Source organism: Neovison vison, chromosome 13 (genome assembly GCF_020171115.1).
Source record: "Neovison vison isolate M4711 chromosome 13, ASM_NN_V1, whole genome shotgun sequence".
NCBI lineage: Eukaryota > Metazoa > Chordata > Mammalia > Carnivora > Mustelidae > Neogale > Neogale vison.
Genome location: NC_058103.1, coordinates 132,504,538 through 132,519,393, shown reverse-complemented (window position 1 = coordinate 132,519,393; position 14,856 = coordinate 132,504,538). Strand labels below are relative to the sequence as shown.

The following is a 14,856-nucleotide window of genomic DNA, read 5'->3' as shown; positions in this document are numbered from 1 at the left end:
GAGCCCTGATATGGACCCTCAACTCTATGGTCAATTAATCTTCGACAAAACAGGAAAAAATATACAGTGGAAAAAAGACAGTCTCTTCAATAAATGGTGCTGGGAAAACTGGACAGCTATATGTAGAAGAATGAAACTCGACCATTCTCTTACACCGTACACAAAGATCAACTCAAAATGGATAAAAGACCTCAACGTGAGACAGGAATCCATCAGAATCTTAGAGGAGAACATAGGCAGTAATCTCTTTGATATCAGCCACAGCAACTTCTTTCAAGATACGTCTCCAAAGGCAAAGGAAACAAAAGCGAAAATAAACTTCTGGGACTTCATCAAAATCAAAAGCTTCTGCACAGCAAAGGAAACAGTCAAAAAAACAAAGAGGCAACCCACGGAATGGGAGAAGATATTTGCAAATGACAGTACAGACAAAAGGTTGATATCCAGGATCTATAATGAACTCCTCAAACTCAACCCACACAAAACAGACAAACACATCAAAAAATGGGCAGAAGATATGAACAGACACTTCTCCAATCAAGACATACAAATGGCTATCAGACACATGAAAAAATGCTCATCATCATTAGCCCTCAGGGAGATTCAAATTAAAACCACATTGAGATATCACCTTACACCAGTTAGAATGGCCAAAATTAACAAAACAGGAAACAACATGTGTTGGAGAGGATGTGGAGAAAGGGGAACCCTCTTATATTCTTGGTGGGAATGCAAGTTGGTGCGGCCTCTTTGGAGAACAGTGTGGAGATTCCTCAAAAAATTAAAAATAGAGCTTCCCTATGACCCTGCAATTGCACTCCTGGGTATTTACCCCAAAGATACAGATGTCGTGAAAAGAAGGGCCATCTGTACCCCAATGTTTATAGCAGCAATGGCCACAGTCGCCAAACTATGGAAAGAACCAAGATGCCCTTCAACGGATGAATGGATAAGGAAGATGTGGTCCATATACACTATGGAGTATTATGCCTCCATCAGAAAGGATGAATACCCAACTTTTGTAGCAACATGGACGGGACTGGAAGAGATTATGCTGAGTGAAATAAGTCAAACAGAGAGAGTCAATTATCATATGGTTTCACTTATTTGTGGAGCATAACAAATAGCATGGAGGACAAGGGGCGTTAGAGAGGAGTAGGGAATTTGGGTAAATTGGAAGGGGAGGTGAACCATGAGAGACTATGGACTCTGAAAAACAGTCTGAGGGGTTTGAAGTGGCGGGGGTGTGGGAGGTTGGGGTACCAGGTGGTGGGTATTATAGAGGGCACGGCTTGCATGGAGCACTGGGTATGGTGAAAAAATAATGAATACTGTTTTTCTGAAAATAAATAAATTGGGAAAAAAAAGAATTTAAAAAAAAAAAAACCTTAAATAATGGGATTGGAAAGCTTCTGGTTTGGTGAACATGTGGAAGTCCTGGGAAGGTGGTACACCTGCAGAAAGCATGAAAGCTCTGCATTCCCTACCCCCACTGGCACCCTCCCCAAACCCTACCCCATAAATTTCTTCCATTTAGCTGTTCTGAGTTTTATCCTTTACCATGAAGCAGTAACATAACTGGCATCTTTCTGGTTCTGGGAGCCATCCTAGCAAACTGTTGAACCTGAGATGGGGGTTATGGGAACCTCTGACTTTCAGCCAGCTGGCCAGAAGTCCAGGTGGCCCCAGGAGTTGCAACTAGCATTTGAAGTGTCAACAGTGGTACAGGACTGAGTCCTTACCCTGCAGGGTCTACACTGTGGTTAGTTAGTATCAGAATGGTCTTGAATTCTTAGACACCCTATTGATGTCTGAGAGTTAGAGAAGACTTCACACAACCTCGTGTTTCCATTCATATGAAATGAAAGTACAGGGAGGCGGTTGTTACTATTTTCAAGTGTCTTCAGTGTCCACAGGAGCAATGTGATGCTTTCTAGCACCCCCTCGCAGAGCTTTCGCTCATTTCGAGAATGTGGTGCAGATGTAGAAATGAGGTATTCTTACTTCCCATACTTTTTTTTTTTTGTAATTGAATCAGTACTTCAGGTGGCATACAGTCAAATTTTAGTATTTAGTTTTACAGGTGATTTTTAGTGAGTTGGCTTCTCTTCAGTAACAGCTTTATAGAGGAAAGTGCTGTGGGTTTGTTGGATGTTCCTGGCGAAAGAGAACGTTCCATTTGCAGACTTTGGTTTCCACCTAATCTTTACCACCTTGCCTCTGTTTCACATCTAGGAAACCTAGATGATGTGTGGTTGAGAATTTGCCATCTAAATATGGACAACAGTTTAGAAACAAGAACATTTACACCTCAGATCAGGAGCTGCTTGTTGACTGGAGGGCCAGGTGTGGGTGAGCCTTCAGTAAACTCAGCCAGTACACTTTTTCAAAAGCAGTGCAGTAGTTCCGTGAATTCATGTGGTTCCAGAATTACTTGCACTGCCACAGTGGAAAAAACCATACCCAGGACATCATCCTAAGAGGATGCCTGGTTCAGTCACTGGTGTATTCATCTGACCTCAACCTCATGTCTTTTTCTGTGGATCGGTGCTGAAGATTCTTTTCTCCATCTCATGTATGTATTTTCTGGGCCCCTGTGTGGCTTTTCTGGATTTGGTTGCTATGAGACTCTTTGTCTTGTTGAGTGGGTCATTCTCTAAAGCCGTAAGACAAATTTTGTATGGTTCTGTAGCATCTCTCATTGCTTTATGGTCAAGCCCCATGTTTTCTGGGTTAATATAGAAGCACTGTTGGAATTACAGAATATCAGCTTTTCCTCTGGTATATCTAATGCATTTGAGCATTTTAACAAACCAGCAGTTATGATCATTGTAATGGGAGTTTCGTGTTCTATTTTGCATAAGTGATGACTTTAAATTTGATTGAGTCTTTGAATGTGAATCCCTAGAGTGTACAGATCTAGTTCCTTAATGCTTTGGGGTCTGTCTCTCCCTATTTTTATTAAAATATTTCCTCATTTTAAATTATCATATTTACCAGGGTATTTTAAAAAGGAGCAGTATTTTGCCTGTGGCTTTATAATTAACCTAATCTGATTACTAGTTTTTTTTTTAATGGGACAATAGGCAAAAATATGTTAATGAAGTTTAAGGAACAGCAGGCTTAGCAGACATCTGTGGTCCCACACATTAAATATCATTTATGGTAATAACTATATGTAGTTTTTGGACTAGTTACTAGTTACTAGTTAGAATGACTCCATTATATGTACCTGGGATTTGAGTTTAGCCATATTGATTATACATTCAGGCATCAATTTAATTCTACTCTAGAAAAAAACAGACAAAAAGGGGCTTTTTTGTGTAATTATCAAACCGAAATAGTTTAATTTTTTACTTCTCTTTTAAAGGTTCTTTTGCAATACTACTTTTTAAAAAGATTTCTTTTTTATTTATTTGACAAACAGAGATCACAAGTAGGCAGAGAGGCAGGCTGAGAGACGGGGAAGCAAACTCCCTGTTGAGCAGAGAGCCCGATGTGGGTCTCAATCTCAGGACCCTGAGATCATGACCTGAGCCAAAGGCAGAGACTTAACCCACTGAGCCACCCAGGCGCCCCTGCAATACTACTTTGATTGTGTGTTTTATAACATACTTTCAGTAATTTGGCAGAGTCATACCTACATACTATTTGTTTTATATTTATGTAAATATAAAAAATAACCAGTCTTTGTTCAGCCCTACTACATGATGGACCTTCTTTATGCCATTAATATGTCTTATGACTTAGGTGTTTGTGTCATTTTTATAAAAATGGAGGAAGAGATTTTCCCCATACATAGGAAGATTTTAAAATCTTGGCCACATGACCAAGAGCTAGGATCTGAACCTGCATCTTTTTTTTTTTTTTTAATTTCTTTTCAGCATAACAGAATTCATTGTTTATGCACCACACCCAGTGCTCCATGCAATCCGTGCCCTCCCTAATACCCACCACCTGGCTCCCCCAGCCTCCCACCCCCTGCCCCTTCAAACCCCTCAGATCGTTTTTCAGAGTCCATAGTTTCTCATGGTTCACCTCCCCTTGCAATTTCCCTCAACTCCCTTCTCCTCTCCATCTCCCCATGTCCTCCATGTTATTTGTTATGCTCCACAAATAAGTGAAACCATATGATAATTGACTCTGTCTGCTTGATTTATTTCACTCAGCATAATCTCTTCCACTCCTGTCCATGTTGCTACAAAAGTTGGGTATTCATCCTTTCTGATGGAGGCATAATACTCCATAGTGTATATGGACCACATCTTCCTTATCCATTCGTCCGTTGAAGGGTATCTTGGTGCTTTCCACAGTTTGGCGACTGTGGCCATTGCTGCTATAAACATTGGGGTACAGATGGCCCTTCTTTTCACTACATCTGTATCTTTGGGGTAAATACCCAGTAGTGCAATTGCAGGGTCATAGGGAAGCTCTATTTTTAATTTCTTAAGGAATCTCCACACTGTTCTCCAAAGTAGCTGCACCAACTTGTCGAACCTGTGTCTTTTTTTTTTTTTTTTTACTTTTATTGGGGATAATTTCAAATACATGCAGGGGTAGAGAAAATAATGTATTGGTCTTTGTGTATCCATCAGTCAGCTACAACAATGCCTGACCATTCTTGTTTTACTGATAGCTTTCACCATTTGTCCCCTGGATTATTAAAGCAGATCCGAGACATCGTATTATTTCATTTCAAAATACTGAAGTATGTATCTGTAAAGGAAAAGGATTCCATTTACAAAATTATAAAGTCACAGAGCCATTACCACACCTAATAAATACTGGTAATTTGTTTTATCATAAAATATCCCACGTTCAGATTTCTCACACTGTATCTGTCTGTGTCTCTTAAGTCTCTTTATCTTTTATTTTGTTTTATTGTTTTGCTGGACCTGATGAGGGGGCTGCTAGAGCCTACGTAGCCCTTGTTATCCCTTAGGCTATATACCACTAGAGAGATACAGTAAATTATTTGTTTTAAGGCCACTTTAAAACCACTCCCTGTGGTGGTTGAGCCACCAATCCAACATACTGATTTATTTCCTTTTGATTGCTTTTGATTTTAGGGATTTATTTTTTAAGTGTTGATTTAATTTTGTGACAGGATCATATAGATCATTTACTACTGCAAAGTCGAATCTATACCAGAAAGGATTTTTGGAGAATTCTAGTTATCATCCTGCCCCCTTTATCCGGTTTCTGTTTCTTTCCTCTCCCAGCCCCCACCACTTTACATCCACCCCCATAGCAACCAGTCTTATGGGTTTTTGCTTTATACTTTCATCTAAAAATTATAAGCATGTGTGTATATACTCTACACATCCTGCATGTATATTTGCATTCTAGAAACACTGTCCTAGCTCTTGGTTTGTAACTTAATGATATATCCTGGGGATAAGTCTGTAGCATAATATAGAGGTATTTCTCATGCTTTTTACAGCTGCATAGTACTGTAACTGGGTATGTGAGGGAACTTAACCCTTTGTCTTTTTTGTTTAGTTCTAGTGTTTTTTTTTTATATGTGAAGACTTTAATTTTTATTTAATTTCTTATTCTTTTCCCTTGCTGCTTTGGATTTCTAAGAAGTATTTCCTAAATACATATATATATATATATATATATATATATATATATATATTTTGCATATAGCTTATATATGGCTTATAGATGAAGTCCCTATTTTTTTCTAATACTTAAATGGATGCTCCCTCTCTTTCTTCCTTTTCTCTCCCTTTACTTTTCCACTTATGCATTTGATCAATTTAGACTTAATCCTGATATAATTTGTGTAAGACAGATATATATTTTCCATTTTCCATATGACTGGTTATGTCAATACTACTTATTAGAAAGTCCCTTTTGCCCCCAGTGGTTTTAAACAACACTACACCTTTGTCATTCCCTAGATTCCCACAGACAAGCCTGTTTCTATTCCATTGGTCTGTCAATTTGTACACCAATACTATGCCTGCTTTGATAATAGAGGCTTTATAATACATTTTAATATCTGGTAGGTTAGCCTTCCTCATTGATTCACTTCTAAGGTTTCTTTAGTGATTCGCGCTTGGTTGTTCTTCCAAATGAACTGTATAATCAATTTGCCTGGCTTCTGGGAAACAATGATGGGATGTTTTTATTGATACGGTATTAAATTTATAGATTAACTTTGGAAAAACTGACATTGCTGCTGTTGGCTCTTCTTGTCCAAGCACACAGTGCATCTTTTCATTTATTCAAAGTACTTTTTTCTTTTATGAGTGTTTTTGCAATTTTCTTTATGTAAGCTTTAGACATTTCTTGTCAAGTTGACAGTGATGGTATTTCTTTATCTATTCTACTATTGTAAATGTGGTCTTTCCCTCCATTATATTTGCTGACTGTTGTATTTGGGATGAATGAGCATTATGGGTTTTTATGTATTTATGTTACAATCTGTTTTTTTTTAACTGAGTTTTCTTTGTGTGTGTGCTTGTTTTGCATGGATTCTTTTAGTTTTCCACATATATAGTCTGTAAATGTGCTCTGCAAATAAAGATATTTTAACCTCTCCTTTCACAGACTTTATGGCTGTAGCTTATTTTTCTTGTCCAATTAATGGGCTAATCCATTGAACTCCATGTTAAGAAGTAGTGGACATGGCAGCTTCCCTTTTCCTGTTGTAGACTTTAGCAGAAAAGCCTCTAATTATCTTGTACATTCATATGCTGGCTTTTGAGGTGAGATTTATGCTGTATTTTATATGTTTCCCCTTATGTTGTGGTGTGACTTTATCATTACCCTCAATTCTTTTTTTTTTTTTGGTGTTTTTCATATGAATGGATGCTGAAGTTGTTTATAGATCTTTGCTGTATCCTAGAGATGATATGATTTTTCTCCTTAGCTTTATTAATATGAGTAACTGTATTTCCTACTGTGAAATCTCTCTTACATTTCTGGAATGAACTGCATTTGGATTAATCTTTGTCTTCCTGAATCTGCAGCTTTCCCTGATTTTACTTGTAGCCAGGCAAGATCTTAGTCTGACTTGAACCTTCAGTGCCTGAAACAATATGTATCTATAGTGTATATCTATCTTTCTATCTACACATATACATATATATTTATCTAAGTAATGTTGAATGAATTTTCTTCCTTTTACAGTACTGATTATATTTTTAAGAACAGAATTATGCATATTTCTAACAAGCTACACAACACAGAAAAGTACCACAGTGAAAGCAATGAATTAACAGACTTATACCATCGAGTCATGACCTATTTTTCACATTAAGCGTCCATGAATTCAGAAATCTCTCTATGCATATAGTGATAAAAGAGATGAGCTACAAGGGAAAAACATTACATTTGTTTTAAACAATTGTTTTTATTTGAAATTAACAGAAGATGTACTGAAGAGAGATGAAAGTTAATTCTCAACTTCAGACAAGGGCTCCTTCATGGTAAGACACATTCGTTTATAGAGTTAAGGGGAAAAACAACAACAACAACAACAACAAACCAAACTCCTTCCAGCTGCTATTCACATCCCCTTCATTGTAATTAATCACACATCACTTTCCTTCTCCTTGAAATTACTGTGGCGATCTCACACTTTCCCCCATACCAGTACTGTGATTTTTCACTCATGTCTGCTCTGTTCCTCGCTGTTTTCAAAATTATTTATTACATGTGCCGTGGTGAGGGTTTAATTCTCACTTTGTAATTGGTTTCCTCAGTTCTGTCTCCAGTGTCCTGTAATAGTACTCTCTCCGTTTATCACCTTGCATGTTTCTGGTGTTGGATTTATATTGTTGTTGAGATCTTAGGTTCCACAAAGTGGAAGAGCTTCTGTTTCTGGGTTTATGTTTTTCTTCCTGGTGGTCAGGCTCTGTTTTCTCAGTCCTTCGGCCTCTGTTTGTTTACTTTCTTGCTGTCATGGTAGATGTTCGTTTGTATATGCACCAGCCCACACTCTGTCCCACTCATGTGCGATGCCATTGGCTCTGAGTTCCTTGGTTCCCATGTGTGTGACTCCTCTCCCATAGCCTTCACGCTGGTTTATTGTTCCCTGTCAGAGACAGATGTTGCTGGCCAGCCTTTTTTTGAGCCTCCGAGAGATGATGGGGAGAGCCCATGCAGGCTGAGTGCTGCCCTTACAAAGGCCCAGAGTCTTAAGTTTCCTTCTGAAGCCCCATCAAATGTCCCTTTGGCTGAGCTCTGGGCAGGTCTCATTCCTGTGAGCACTGGCCCATCCCCTCAATCTTGGTCCTTTCTTCTTTTGTTGAGCCATGAGCTGCACTGTATGAGCTCTTACTCCAAAGGTATTTTAAAACTCTATTTCCTAAAACCACCTATCCCCTACCCCATTCACATTATTACCAGATAGGGAACCAGTTCTAAACTCAAGTTCAGCTGCTCCCCACTTGAAAGTCAATACTCAAGAGACAAGTGAAGATAGGAAATGAAAGTTTGCTTTATTCAGGCAGCTGACCACCTGGGAAGATGGTGGACTGATGTCTCAAAGGCCATATTCCCTCTGTAGAAGCTGGAGGCCTTTAAAGGAGAAGGCATGGGAAGAGGGTGGGGTGCAGGAGAAGCAGGTGCCCAGGCAGTGAGTCATCTTTCGACACGACCCTGAACAGAACTGCTGGCATCAGTGGGAGCTATTTTTGAATGTCCTCAGGTCTTATCTTCTGAGAAAGTCTGGTCCTTTCCTCATCAAGGCCAGTAGTCTTCAAATCTTCAGGAAAGTAAGTTAGTTCTGCAACAGATCAAGGGACTTAGGTTGGCAAGCAGGGAATGCATAAGGTTAAAGCAAGTTCTCATTGCAGATGGGTTGGAGTGCTTTTAGTGTCACTTCTGACTTGCAGGTGTGACTGAGAACGCTCAGGTAAAACCTTCTGTGCTCATGGTGACTTGTGAAGGTGGGGTAGGAATAAAACACATTTGGAACCACCTATTTCTTCCCTTATTTCTGTTCCTGAGGCCCCTCTCTAATTTGGATATAATGTTGTGTCTTTTTCTTCCCTTCTTTGGATTGTGCTGGTGAATTTCTTAAAATGTTTGTCCTGTGCATTCCACAAGGGGCCAGAAGAGGGTCCTAGGGTCTTGCCACACAGGGGTATTTAGGTGAGCTCCCAGCCTCCCACTCCATTTCCTGTTGAGGCCAGGGTGGACATTTACAGAGGGCCTCTGAGTGCCAGCAATTACTCAGTGGGCTTGACCTTAATTGTCTTCGTAATTGTCTTTTGTGAAAGGCATTACCATCAAACATGTTTATAGACAAGGAAACTGCAGCTCAGAGGAGTCAAGCAATATCTCCTTGATTTGCACACAGAGAGTCCTGCTCTGGAGCCTGAAGGTTTTTTGCATGGTGCTGCCTCTGTGTGAAAGCAAATGAGGGAATCTCATGGCATGGAAACCAGTCACTGTGACAATGTTGGCAAGTGCACGACATATGAGCAGGCATCAGTGTTATATGAACTAAAAATATTATTTAAAGAAATTACTCCGGGCACTGTCACTATGACCGCTTTCAAATTAATGACTTCCAAGTGTATGTCTTCTACTGTAATTCAGTCGTCATAGAAATAGCTTCCTCTTAGGTGCCAGGAACTGCCCTGGCTGCTTTACTTAATGTCAGTCTTTCACCCTTACCACTGACCTGCAGGGAGGCTCTGATCTTTGTGTTATGAATGAAGAAAGAGGGGGTCAGAGAGAAATGAGGTTATTGCACACAATGATTCAGATACTGAGGGGTGGAAGCAAGATTCATGACTAGGTCCACATAGACTCTGAGGCCATGCTCTTTGAATGATGAATGAACAAGGCTCTGATGCCTGGAGTTAGGTCATCTAGCTTTTGACGGTCAGTTTTTTTTTTCTTTTTTTTAAATTTTATTTATTTGTCAGAGAGAGAGAGAGAGCACAAGCAGGGAGAACTACAGGCAGAAGGAGAAGCAGGCTGCCCACTGAACGAGGAGCCCCATGCAGGACTCCATCCCAGGACCCTGGGATCATGACCTGAGCTGAAAGCAGACACCCAACCGACCGAGCCACCCAGGCATCCCAACCCTGGGAATTTCACGTTTGGGGCTGGTGTGGGTAGAAAGGTGATAAAGATATGATCTTACATTCAAGGATATCATTCAGTCTTAACAGCACAGAAGAAAGGTCTTTCAGGGTAAAGCAGAGTGGAGGTAGGGAATATGCAAGAAGCAGTCTGGCTGACTGCAATGGGCATCTGAATTCTCCCTTCAGTATGTGGGAGAGGTGGTGGTTAAGCGTCATGACTTCACGTGGCTCTGGTCTCCTAGGGCCCTATAAGCAGGGAAAATTTTCCTTGTTCACGTTGAAACAAGCAACCATGCTGTTCATAATTGTTGCTGTCCTCCAAAGTTTGGTGTCTGCATGTTCCTGCTTAGTACTCCTTGAATCAATCTACTCAGTTGACTGCTGAAGTTGCAGAGATGAGCTGTATCCAGGTGTTTGTCAGGGAGGAGAAGCTCAGTAACTGTAGCTCTTACCATACCAGAAACTCCGCTGAGAGAAGTGGTAGTTCCAGAGGATAACCAGTTGGTCCCACCATCTTCTCAGGCATCTTCTTTCTGTTAATTGGTGACAGACCTTCTAATGGCCACTGCCAAATCTTCCTGAACCTCTCCACAGGACTTTTTTTTATTGTTGGGCCCAGCTTCTGCTGTCTGCTTACCCTACTGGAGTATAAATAATACGTTTCACCAGAGAATCCTGAAATATGACTAATAACCTGGAAATATGATAACAGCAAACACATAACTTTCACTATATGCTGGCATTATTCTTAGTGCTTTGCAGATACCAACTCATGCAAGCCCCATAACAACCCAGAAGGAAGTACTAGTCCTATCATCCTGATTTTAAAAATGAAGAAATTGAGGTTTAGATTGTTAAATACATTGCCCAAAGTTATCTGCTAATGCAGTAGAATAAAGATTTTGTTAAATCACTTTTTTGAAGTGTGATTGACATCCAAAAAGCAGCAGACATTTAATATATTATAACTTTAGAGACACCTGAGTGGCTCAGTCAGCTCAGCGTCTGCACTCAGCTCAGGCCATGATCATCATGCTGACGGTCAGTTTTGAAGAGCTCTCCGCTTTGCCTATGACCAATCTTTACCATCTTTAATGCAAGTGCCAAAACAAGTCCCCACACTTTTTAAAAAATTATCTATTTATTTGTGTGTGTGTGTGAGAGAGAGAGAGAGAGAGTATGTGCTCACAAGTAGGGGGAGCAGCAGGTAGAGGGAGAAGCAGACTCCCTGCTGAGCAGGGAACCTGATATGGGAGTTGATCCCCGAACTGAGCAATACAGACATCTCCCCACACTTTTTTTTTTTTTAAGATTTATTTACTTATTTTACAGACAGAGAGCATGAGTGGGAGGGGCAGAGGGAGAAGAAGAGAGACTTTCAAGCAGACTCCACACTGAGCACAGAGCCTGATGCGGGGCTTGAGCTCATGACCCTGAATCACAACCTTAGCTGACACCAAGAGTCCTCAGGCACCCCAGCAAGTCCCCACACTTTCAAACAAGCATCAAAAGCATCCATATGACTGTTAGGGGAAATCATTGGGGTAGCAGTGTATGAAAAATATGATCTGTAGGCAGGAGTCTTAGGGGAAGAAATTTACTTAATTTTTATCTCTTTGCCTTCCAGAAGAAATAATGGAAGTATGTGTTAACACTATTATTTATTAGTTGATATTTAACCCAACATGTTGTTTCTCTTCTAAAATAAAAAAGTAAAAAAATAAAGTAAATAAAAGTAAAATCTTCTTAAAAGGTATCTTTTTAAAATTATTTTTTAATTTATTTTTTATTTTTTCAATTTAATTTAATTTTTTTTTTCAGTGTTCCAAATTCATTGTTTATGCATCACACCCAGTGCTTCATGCAATACATGCCCTCCTTAAAACCCACCACCAGGGGCACCTGGGTGGCTCAGTGGGTTGAGCCTCTGCCTTCAGCTCAGGTCGTGATCTCAGGGTTCTGGGATCGAGTTCCGCATCGGGCTCTCTGCTCAGCACGGAGCCTGCTTCCTCCTCTCTCTCTGCCTGCCTCTCTGCCTGCCTCTCTGCCTACTTGTGATCTCTCTCTGTCAAATAAATAAATAAAATCTTAAAAAAAAACCACAAACACCACCAGGGTCACTGAGCCCCCCCCATCCCCCCTAAAACTCTCAGTTTGTTTCTCAGAGTCCACAGTCTCTCATACTTCATCTCCCCCTCCAATTTCCCCCAATTCACTTTTCCCTTCCTTCTCCTAATGTCCTCCAGGTTATTGCCTATGCTCCACAAGTAAGTGAAATCATATGATAACTGACTTTCTCTGCTTGACTTATTTCACTCAGCATAATCTCCTCCAGTCCCATCCATGTTGATACAAAAGTTGGGTATTTATCCTTTCTAATGGAGGCATAATATTCCATTGTATATATGGACCGTATCTTCTTTATCCATTTGTCATTTGAAGGGTATCTTGGCTCTTTCTATAGTTGGGTGATTGTGGCCATTGCTGCTACGAACATTGGGGTATGTATCACCCTTCTTTTACTACATCAGTATCTTTGGGGTAAATATTCAGTAGTTCAATTGCAGGGTCATAGGGTAGCTCTATTTTTACTTTTTTGTGGACTCTGCACACTGCTTTCCAAAGTGGCTGCACCAACTTGCATTCCCACCAAAAGTGTAAGAGGGTTCCCCTTTCTCCACATCCTCTCCAACACTTGTTGTTTCCTGTCTTGTTAATTTTGGCCATTCTGACTGTGTCTCAATGTGGTTTTGATTTGAATCTCCCTGATGGCTAGTGATGATGAACATCTTTTAATGTGTCTGCTGGCCATTTGTATGTCTTCTTTGGAGAAGTGTCTGTTCATAGTCTTCTGCCCATTCATTGCCTAGAGCAATCTATACTTCGGTGGAATCCTGATCAAAATTCCACTGGCATTTTTCAAAGACCTGGAACAAACAATCCTAAAATTTGTATGGAACCAGAAAAGACCCTGAATTGCTAAGGAAATGTTGAAACAGAAAAACAAAACTGGAGGCATCACATTGCCTGATTTCAAGCTTTACTACAAAGCGGTGATCACCAAGACAGCATGGTACTGGCACAAAAATACGCATAGAACAGTGGAACAGAGTAGAGAGCCCAGACATGGACCCTCAACTCTAAGGCCAAATAACCTTTGACAAAGCAGGAAAAAATATCCAGTGGTAAAAAGACAGTGTCTTCAATAAGTGGTGCTTGGAAAATTGGACAGCTATGTGTAGAAGAATGAAATTTGACCATTCTCTTATGCCATGCACAAAGATAAACTCAAAATGGATAAAAGATCTCAATGTGAGGTAGGAATCGATCAAAATCCTTGAGGAGAAAATACGCAGTAACCTCTTCAACATCAGCCACAGCAATTTCTTTTAATACATGTCTCCAAAGGCAGAGGTAACAAAAGTGAAATGAACTTTTGGGACTTCATCAAGATCCATAGCTTCTGCACAGCAAAGGAAACTGTCAACAAAACAAAGAGGCATCCCATGGAATGGGAGAATATATTTGCAAATAACACTACAGACAAAGGGCTGATATCCAAGATCTATAAGAAACTCCTCAAACTCAACACTCAAAAAACAGATAATCATGTCAAAAAATGGGCAGAAGACTTAATAGTTATCCTAGTCAGCTTGGGCTGCTGTAACAAAATACCAGAGACTAGATGGCTTAACAACTGAAATTTATTTTCTCTAAGTCCTGGTTGGCTTCTGCTTCCTTTCTTGTAGACGGCTGGCTTCTTGCTGTGTCCCTATGTGGCCATTCATTGGTGTATGCATTTGGAGAAAGAGTGATCTCTCTCTCTTTTTTGTAAAGGCCACAAGTCCCATCAGGTTAGAATCCTGCCCTTATGATTCAGCTAACCTTAATGATCTCCTAAAAGCCTACCTCTGGATACAGTCACATTGGGGGCTTAGAATTTCAACATACAAATTTCGGAAGGACACAATTCAGTCTTTAGCAATAGGGAAGTTGTTTTGTTTTTCTAAATCTCATTTCTCCCTTTGATTTTTTTTTTTGCTGTGTTTATATTTCATCCACTTTTGCAGCTGGATTATAAATACCAGTGGGAAGGATCTGTGTCTAAATATCTGATCTATGAACCACTCAGCACATTATTCTTAATTTTTTACTGTTAAGTGATAATTATTATAGAAGGTAATGAGAGGGCAACTGGGTGACTCAGTGGGTTAAGTCTCTGCCTTCAGCTCAGGTCATGGTCTCAGGGTCCTGGGATCAAGCCCCACATCGGGCTCTTTGCTCAGCAGGGAACCTGCTTCCCCCTCTCTCTGCCTGCCTCTCTGCCTACTTGTGATCTCTCTCTCTGTCCAATAAATAAATAAAATCTTTAAGAAAAAAAAAGGGAGGTAATGAGCATGATCAGTATGTTCAGAGAATTTAAAGATTCAAGTAGACTTTGAGTATTGGATATGGTAGCTGAAAAATAACATTAAATCAACTTTTAAAGGTATGTCAATCGAGAAGAGGCTGTAAAGCAACCAAAGTGTTTATTTGGGACTTGGGGCATTATGGTCCCAAAGAGACCAAGTCTGCTGAAATGGAAAGTGTGGCCCAAATTGCTAGCGTAAGTGCAGGTTTATAAAGGCAAAAACCAAGTTATATAACTTGTTTTGAAAGAATGAAGATTGGTGCTGGCAGAGTTTAAACTAACAGGTGTTACATTATCTCTAGTTCAGTCCAAAGTAGAAGGATGTGTTCCAAGAAGTGGTGGAGTTGCAACTGAATAAACTAAAAAGTTCATGGTGTTCCGGAAATTGAA

The 14,856-nt window shown here is 40.0% G+C and overlaps 1 protein-coding gene across 4 annotated transcripts in view; it reads left to right on the top strand.

Annotated features, from left to right (window-relative positions):
• Nucleotides 1-14,856, top strand: part of FAM189A1 (family with sequence similarity 189 member A1) — a 489,761-nt gene that overhangs the window by 287,726 nt on the left and 187,179 nt on the right. The window lies entirely within an intron of this gene.